At 49.8% G+C, this 9,422-nt stretch overlaps 1 long non-coding RNA gene and 1 pseudogene across 1 annotated transcript; both read right to left on the reverse strand.

The window, feature by feature from the left end:
- Window positions 1-169, reverse strand: LOC129506918 (U2 spliceosomal RNA; annotated as a pseudogene; the record flags this gene model as incomplete).
- A 614-nt stretch (window positions 170-783) lies between these two features.
- Window positions 784-5,919, reverse strand: LOC129506873 (uncharacterized). The gene is made up of 3 exons (XR_008663898.1): window positions 5,814-5,919; window positions 3,974-4,146; window positions 784-1,407 (listed from the first exon to the last, which is right to left on the reverse strand). It is a non-coding gene; the product is annotated as an uncharacterized LOC129506873 (long non-coding RNA).
- Between the last annotated feature and the right edge of the window lie 3,503 nt (window positions 5,920-9,422).

Here is a 9,422-nt window from a genome sequence, read left to right on the forward strand (position 1 = left end):
GTGCTGCAATACCAGGTCGATGCGCGGAGTGGACGGAGCAAGCTCCTATTCCATCTCCCTGCTCCAAAAATCCATTTAATATATTGTCCTCGGATAGAGGACGTATCAGATATTAAACTGATAAGAACAGATACTACACTTGATCTTAGCCAAAAGGCCGAGAAGCGATGCCGACGCGCACGCCCCCGCGCACGCCCTCCCGACGACCTCCACCTTACACTCACGGTGACTCGGCGCCCGCTCCGGCCACGTCTCGCTCCCCCCGCTTCTCCCACCGTGGCACGGGCGGCACTAGCCGCTAGGCTCTCGTGCGGCTTTGTAAAGTCTCTTCCTTTTGAAAGACAAACGACGCGTCCGTCGTCGCGTCGTCGCCGGCCCCGCAAGGCCCTTCCTAATTTGAATGGCCCGCCCCTCCGCGCGCGGAGCCCTAGAGGCGCGGCGGGCGGCGGAACCTGGCTGCAGGCCAGGCGCCCTCGGCTTCACGCTTTGGCCGGCCTGGGGGGCGTGGAACCGGGCGTGGGGCTGGCGCCGGGGGCTGGCGCTGAGTCGTCCCAGGGCCCAGGAGTCCCCTCACGTCGTCACTGCGGGACCCTACGGGCTGGCTGCGGCCAGGGCGTGGGGAGGAGCCCAGAAGCGCCTGGCTGGCTGGCGTCACCTGCCAAGGGCTCCAGACACCACTTGGGACCCGAGACCGGGCCCTGAACGGGTGGCCTCCCTACCCCATCAGGAGGGCTCCTTGGGCATCTACCTAAACCCCTCCCTCCTCCCCCCCCCCCCCCCCCGCCCCCGGGCCTCCGTTTCCCCAGGGCAGAAGTGGCCACCTTCCTACGTTCCTTCCTTAGTGGGATTGAGGGAAGGCCGAGGTAGCTCGAGCGTGACCTGACCTTGGGGTCTGAGTGGTCCAGGATGTGGGTCCTAGGTGCCACGAGGTACCGGTGGAGACGTCGTGCCTGTGACACCGAAACGAGTGAGCCGCGTGCGCTATACCGTAGCCAACGCTTCTCGTCTGGGCCAGACTTGCGCTCAGTGCTCTCTTGGCGTCCAACTTGCAGAGTTTACCTACGGAAGAAGCGGTGGAGGCAGAGAGGTTAGGCAACTGGCCCGAGACCACACAGCTTGGCGAGTGAGTGCGAGGGGCAGGCTAGGCCGAGGAAGCCGGGGGCGCCGGCAACCGAGGAATGCTTCTTCCCAGTCAGGCCCACGACGAGACTGAGCATTGCCGATGCTGACACACGGGTCCTCTGGGGTCCTCTTCCCGCTGCCTCCGCCGACGGGACGCGGGCGGGGGGCGGGGCGGGGGGGGTGCCCCGGAGCGTGGAGCTGGCGAGCGTGGGCGCTAAGCCCTGCGGACCCGTGGGACCTAGCGAGTAACCTGGCCTCCTCCGTCAACCCTTCCATCTGAGATCTCTAAACCGGGAGATGATGAGATGACAAGTTATCAGACATGATTATTAGCAGTAACGAGACAGGCTTCTTTGTTTTTTTTAAGATTTCTTTCTTTCGTTCTTTCTTTCTTTCTTTCTTTCTTTCATTCATTCATTCATTCATTCATTCATTCATTCATGTATGTATGTATATATTTATTTATGAGAGACCGAGGGAGAGAGAGAGAGGCAGAGACATAGGCAGGGGGAGGAACGGGCTCCCTCCCGGGAGCCCCATGCACCACTCGATCCCAAGACCCGGGATCACCACCTGGGCCACAGACTGACTGACGCTCAACCGCTGAGCCACCCAGGTGGCCCACGTTCCCATGTTCCGTATACAGTGTATTGGTGAGAACCAGACACAAGGCCAAAACATGTCAGGCAGGTCCTTTCTCTGTACCCTCCTCGTCTGGAAAGGGAGACTATCAACAGCTGGCAGAGAGTCCTGTGCTTCATCTTCCGTCATCCGCCCAGGGCCCCTGCTTCTCCCTTACCTGGCTTTCCTGTATTCCACAGCACGGCGTCACTTGACATTTTATACATTTATTTATTGCCTTTTAGCCTCATAGCATGTAAGCTCTAGAACGGGGTCCTGTGTTCAAGTCCCACTCGCACGTGGAGCCTACTTAAAAATAAATAAATACAGGGGATCCCTGGGTGGCGCAGCGGTTTAGCGCTCGCCTTTGGCCCAGGGCGCGATCCTGGAGACCCGGGATCGAATCCCACGTCGGGCTCCCGGTGCATGGAGCCTGCCTCTCCCTCTGCCTGTGTCTCTGCCTCTCTCTCTCTCATTCTGTGTGACTATCATAAATAATAAAAAAAAAACAAAAATAAAAAAATAAAAATAAATACAATACTTAAAAAAATGATTTCTCGGGGCACGTGGGTGGCTCAGTCGCTCTAGCGTCTGCCTTTGGCTCAGGTCATGATCCTGGAGTCTTGGGACTGAGCCCTGCATTGGTCTCTCTCTCTCTCTCTCTCTCTCTCTCTCTCTGCTACTCCCCCTGCTTGTGTTCTCTCTTTTTCTGTGTCAAATAAATGAGTTAAATCGTTTAAAAATGATTTCGGGGCAGCCTGGGTGGCTCAGCTGTTTAGCACCGACTTTAGCCCAGGGCGTGATCCTGGACACCCAGGATGAGTCCCACGTCAGGCTCCCTGCATGGAGCCTGCTTCTCCCTCTGCCTGTGTCTCTGCCTGTCTCTCTCTCTCTCTCTCTCTCTCTCTCTCTCTCATGATTAAATAAATAAAATCTTTTTTTTTTATTTATTTATGATAGTCACAGAGAGAGAGAGAGACACAGGCAGAGGGAGAAGCAGGCTCCATGCACCAAGAGCCGATGTGGGACTCGATCCCGGGTCTCCAGGATCGCGCCCTGGGCCAAAGGCAGGCGCTAAACCGCTGCGCCACCCAGGGATCCCATAAATAAAATCTTTAAAAAATAAAAATAAAAAATGATTTCCCCTTCTAGTTCACACACCAGCTTCTCGTGTGTTTGGTTAATGTGGGTCTCCCTTAGCCGGCTCACATCAATGGGCACAGACCAAAGTGCCTGCAAAGTTAGAGCAACAACAAGTGTGAGGGTCAGGCCCTTTCCAAGTGTCCAACTTACTATCGCTTCAAGGGAGTCGGGAATGATAAGCCAGGGGCAGGGACTTGAAGAGGACAGCTAGCTTTCTCATCCAATGCGTGTTCCCCACGGCCTTGCCCAACCGTCTGGTTATCAAACTCTTGCATCGTATGCAGTGGTGTCTTCATAAGCCAGGTTGTTCATCTTTCCATGTGCTTCACATCCACTATTATTTGCTGTGAACTGAGTGTTCATATTCTCTGCTCACTGTCCTTAGAATTGTTGATTTTTTGCATTTCTATCTCTGGCGCACTTGGTATCTGTCCTAGTATATACGTTCCGGTATTAATCTGACCTTATTTTTTCTGGATGGCTACCCAGTGGTTCCTGCATCATATATGGAAGAGCCCATCTAATCATCATTTTCAGATGCCACCTTTATCATACCAAAAAGTCCTCATATATATTTAGATCTATTTCTGGATCTCCCTTTCTTTCCTATTTTTCTTTCGTTTATTTTATTTTTAAATTTTATTTACTTATTCATGACATGGGGGGGGAGAGAGAGAGAGAGAGAGAGAGAGAGAGAGAGAGAGAGGCAGGCTCCATGCAGGGAGCCGGATGTGGGACTCGATCCGATGATCCCGGGACTCCAGGATCAGGCCCTGGGCTGAAGGCGGCGCTAAACCGCTGAGCCACCGGGCTGCCCTGAAAACCTCTTTTTAAATTTGTTGATTCAGAGGCACCTCGGTGGCGCAGTCAGTTAAATATCTAGCTCTTGGTTTCGGCTTGGGTCCTGATCGATCTCAGGGCCCTGGGATCAAGCCCCACATCAGGCTCCGTGCTCAGCTTGGAGTCTGTTTGAGATTCTCTCTCCTCTCTCTGCCCCTCCTGCTCATGCTCTCTGTCCCTCTCTCCCTCTCTCAAATAAATAAATCGTTCAATAAAATAATAACATAAAATGAAATTTTTGACCCACCCAATTCTTCGGTGTAACACCTGCTCTGCACCTGTCACTGTGTGGGCCCGGGATCACAGAGGTGAACGTGACCTTGTCCTTGGTCACAAGGGGCATCTGCCACGCTCATGCTCTTCCATTCCTCTCTGCCGCCATTCAGCCCCATCCACTCCTCACGCAGCTGTTGGGGAAGCCTATGCACAACCAGAGAACATCTGTTGGTGCCACGGTTGCCGACTCCAGGGGCTCCTGTGCTCGGTCCTCGGGTCTGAGAGGGCATTGGGTCCCCACCAGCCGAGGAGGACAGCACCCTCAAGTCCAGGCCCCATTGCATATGTTTTGCCTGGTCCTGTGGCAGCCCTGCCTTCAAGCCAGTGTCTACACTGTCCCCTTGCACGGCTCCATCAGCTTCTTTCCATCACCCCGCCTTTCATAACTAGTGGAAGAGACCTGGCGGGAGAGACTAGTGAAAGATACCTTGTTTCAAAAGTGGCTTAAAAAAAAAAAAAGAGGGGATCCCTGGGTGGCGCCGTGGTTTGGCGCCTGCCTTTGGCTCAGGGCACGATCCTGGAGACCCGGGATCGAATCCCACGTCGGGCTCCCGGTGTATGGAGCCTGCTTCTCCCTCTGCCTGTGTCTCTGCCTCTCTCTCTCTCTCTCTCTCTCTGTGTGTGTGACTATCATAAATAAATAAAAATTAAAAAAAAAAAAAAGAGGGGATCCCTGGGTGGCGCAGCGGTTTGGCGCCTGCCCTTGCCCCAGGGCGCGATCCTGGAGACCCGGGATCGAATCCCACGTCGGGCTCCCGGTGCATGGAGCCTGCTTCTCCCTCTGCCTGTGTCTCTGCCTCTCTCTCTCTCTCTCTCTCACTGTGTGCGTATCATAAATAAATAAAAATTAAAAAGAATATTAAAAAAATAGATTTTATTTGAGAGAGAGACAGAGAGAGAGAGAGAGAGAGAGAGAGCGCATGAATGGAGGGGGAGGGGCAGAGGGAGAAACACTCCCTGCTGAGTGGGAAGCTCAAACTCGGGGCTCATTGCCAGGATCCTGGGATCAGGACCTGAGCCAAAGGCAGACACCTAACCAGATGGGATCACCTAGGCATCCCTCACCTTGAGCCATTTTTGTTTGTTGTTTAAGATTTTATTTATTTATTTATTTATTTATTCATGAGAGACCCAGAGAGAGAGAGGCAGAGACATAGGCAGAGGGAGAAGCAGGCTTCATGCAGGGAGACCGATGCAGGACCCGATCCTGGGACCCCAGGATCCCGTCCTGGGCTGAAGGCAGACACTTAACTGCTGAGCCACCCAAGCGTCCCCCAAATAAAAATCTTAAAAAGAAATGGGGCGCCTGGGTGGCTCAGTGGTTGAAAGTCTGCCCTTGGATCAAGTTGTGATTCTGGGGTTCTGAGATCAAGTGCCACACATCAGGCTCCCCACAGGGAGTCTGCTCCTCCCTCTGCCTATGTCTCTGTGTCTTGCATGAAGAAATAAATAAAATCTTTAAACATTTTATTTTATTAAAATTGTATTTATTTATTCATGAGACACACTCACACAGAGAGGCAGAGACACAGGCAGAGGGAGAAGCAGGCTCCCTGCAAGGAGCCCAACGTGAGATTTGCTCCTGGATCCCAGCATCACGCCCTGAGCCGAAAAGGAGACACTCAGCCGCTGACGCCAATTATTCAGGCGTGCCACGAATAATTTTGAAAAAATGACTTGAGGTGGGACAGTTTGGCACCTTGCTGCTCAAAGTGTGGGCCCCTACCCCAGCAGCACTGGGGTCCCATGAGCATGTTGGAAATGCAGAGCCACAGAGTATTTAACAAGACTCTCCTGGAACGCACGCGTACCTTACGGGTTGACGAGTGTTCTGCTACAGGACTTGATGACTGGGGGAGAGAGACGGGAGCAGCAGCAAACATAGTTTTCAGGATCTCAGCTCTCACTACCAACATACGCAACCCTATTCCTCACTATTTTTTTTCTCACCCTTACCTTCTAAACCTCTGAGGAGAGTCTGCAAAGCAGTTTCTGGAATCTTCTGGCAGTTAGAGAAAAGGAGGGTGCCCGTAATATATGAGCTAATTTTTTGTATTTATTTATTTTTCAAAGATTTTATTTATTTATTTATTTATTTATTTATTTATTTATTTATTTATTTATTTATTTATTTATGAGAGACACAGAGAGAGGCAGAGACATAGGCAGAGGGAGAAGCAGGTTCCCTGAAGGGACTCTGATGCAGGACTTGATCCCAGGACCCTGGGTCACGACCTGAGCCAAAGGCAGATGCTCACTGTTGTCCCAACATGTGCCTCCAAATACCACATGTCTATAGCACATACACAGAACTACATGAAAGATGTAAACAGAGACCTTATGACTTGCATTTAAAAATTATTGCCCCCCCCAAAAAAATTATTGCCATGGGGCGCTGCAGTGGCTCCATCAGTTAAGCATTCAACTCTTTTTTTTTTAAATTTTTATTTATTTATGATAGTCACACACACACAGAGAGAGAGAGAGAGGCAGAGACATGGATAGAGGGAGAAGCAGGCTCCATGCACCAGGAGCCCGATATGGGATTCGATCCCGGGTCTCCAGGACCGCGCCCTGGGCCAAAGGCAGACACCAAACCGCTGCGCCACCCAGGGATCCCAGCATTCAACTCTTGATTTCAGCTCAGGTCACGATCATGATCTCAGCATCATGGGATCAGCCCCGAGTCTGGCTCTATGTTTGGCAGGGAGTCTGCTTGTCTCTCTCTGCTCCTCCCTGCTTGTGTTCCTCTCTCTCTCCCTCTCTCATAGATAGATAGATAGATAGATAGATAGATAGATAGATAGATAGATAGATTTTAAAAATGATTGCCATGGGGGTGCCTGTCCTGCTCATTTGGCAGAGCATGTGACTCTTGATCTTAGGGTCATTTTTTCAAGTTCCAGATTGGGGGTAGTGTTTAGTTTAGAAAAAATATATCAAGCTGGGCAGAGTAAAGAAAAAAAGAAAAGAAAAGAAAAGAAAAGAAAAACTATTACCATGAATTAGATACAACAATACAAACTCATAACTTATAAAAGTCAGATCAAAATGGTTTTTCTGGTAAACAGGACTTTTTCTATTAATTTTTGTGGGGAAGACATTGAAGATTTTTATTTGTCCTTGACAAAGTTCCAAATGACCTTTCCTCCTTTTTTTTTTTCTTTTGATAAGAATTACTTCTCTGAAGTTTGCACATCAGGGAGATTGTCTACTCTAGTAGAACATTTACGTCTCAAAGGCACAGGGAGAAAGAAATGCAAGCTCCTACATACTTTTCGAGATAAATAGGGGAGGCAGGGGAATTGATAAAAAGATTAGATGAGGGATCCCTGGGTGGTGCAGCGGTTTGGCGCCTGCCTTTGGCCCAGGGCAGGATCCTGGAGACCTGGGATCGAATCCCACGTTGGGCTCCCGGTGCATGGAGCCTGCTTCTCCCTCTGCCTGTGTCTCTGCCTCTCTCTCTGTGTGACTATTATAAAAATAAATTAAAATAAAAAAAAAAAAGATTAGATGAACTTTTTTTTTTTTAGATGAACTTTGAATAACAATTCTGGAGCCATCCAGCAAGTAGGCTTTGATTTGTAAGATTTGTAAAGCAAGGACAGCTATTTTTTTTTTTTAAGAGTTCATTTATATATTCATGAGAGACACACAGAGACACAGGCAGAGACACAGGCAAAGAGAGAAGCAGGCTCCATGCAGGGAGCCCGATGTGGGACTGGATCCCAGTACTCCAGGATCACGCCCCGGTCTGAAGGCCGGCGCCCAACCATTAAGCCACCCAGGTGTCCCAGGGACAGCTATTTTTAATTCCTTAAAGAATGGGTGGCCACCTAAGTGATATCAACGGTTGGAAGGTTTTTCTTCCCTCTAGATATGTATGTATGTATGTATTTAAAGATTTCATTTATTTATTCATGAGCGACACAGGCAGAGACATAGGCAGAGGGAGAAGCAGGCTCCATGCAGGAAGCCAGATGTGGGACTCGATCCTGGAACTCTGGGATCATGCCCTGAGCCAAAGGCAGATGCTCAACCTCTGAGCCACCCAGATGTCCCCCCTCTAGGTACTTAGCTTAGGGGAGAACGTCTTACAAAAATTCCTATCAGGCTTTGAATATTGGCTTCCAGTTGGCCAAATATGTGATCATAGTTTTATTGAATCCTTTCAACTATCTTGTCAGGTTTCAGCCAGGACAAATAGTGACTCTTTCTGACCGTACTGCACAAACCCATTAATTTAATTGTAGTTTCCCCTTAGCTATTTAAGGGAGTAACGTTGCAGTTCAGAGAAAATCCCTCAGAATCCCATCAACATGGTGGGAGGGCCTCCTCCGAGGGTAAACGTAGGGGCATTTGAGTTGATATTACAGAATTTGTAAAGGGCGTTTGAGGACAACCTCTTGCAGGGTCCCAGTTGATTACAACTGAGACATCAATCCTTGGGCCTGTGTTTTAATGGTGGAGCCCTAGGAGAAGGGTGCAATGTGGGAGGATAAGGTGTTCTTTTAGACGCCTGGCCTTAGGGACGCCTGGGTGGCTCAGTGGTTGAGCGTTTACCTTCGGCTCTGGGTGTGATCCTGGAATCCTGGGATGGAGTCCCACATCGGACTCTCTGCATGGAGCCTGCTTCTCCCTCTGCCTGTATATCTGCCTCTGTGTGTGTGTGTGTGTGTGTGTGTGTCTTTCATGAATAAATAAGATCTTTAAAAATAATTTTTTAAAAAAATAGATGCCTGGCCTTGGAGCTGCTGTAGCTATAAAGTGAATAGCGTGGTGGGTCTTGGTTTACAATCCTGTTCCAAAGTTCTTTCAGAGTGTTCAACTATTGTCACTAGTTCAGTCAGACCGGTGCCCTCCCATCTTCTCTTCTGCCTTTCTAGCCTCCACTAATCTGGAGATAATCCACTTACAAACGGGGCAAGTAGAGCAGGTTCAGTGACCTGAGGAAGAGAGCTTCCAAACCAGCTTTAAAGTCTCCCAGCTTTATTTATTTTCAAAATTTTTTAAAGGATTTGTATTTATTTATTCATGAGAGACACAGCGAAAGAGAGAGGCAGAGACACAGGCAGACGGAGAAGCAGGCTCCTCGCAGCGGGCCTGACGTGGGACTGGATTCCAGGACCCCGGAATCTCGCCCAGAGCCGGAGGCAGATAGACGCGCAACCACTGAGCCACCCAGGGGTCCCTAGATTTTATTTATTTATTTATTTATTTATTTATTTATTTATTTATTTATTATTTAAAAGATTTTATTTATTTGTTCATGAAAGACACAGAGAGAGTGAGGCAGAGACACAGGCAGGAGAAGCAGGCTCCATGCAGGGAGCCCAAAGTGGGACTCGATCCTGGGTCTCCAGGATCACACCCTGGACTGAAGGTGGCGTCAAACCTCTGAGGCACCTGGGCTGCCCAAG

This window comes from Nyctereutes procyonoides, unplaced genomic scaffold (assembly GCF_905146905.1).
Source record: "Nyctereutes procyonoides isolate TBG_1078 unplaced genomic scaffold, NYPRO_anot_genome, whole genome shotgun sequence".
Taxonomy (NCBI): domain Eukaryota; kingdom Metazoa; phylum Chordata; class Mammalia; order Carnivora; family Canidae; genus Nyctereutes; species Nyctereutes procyonoides.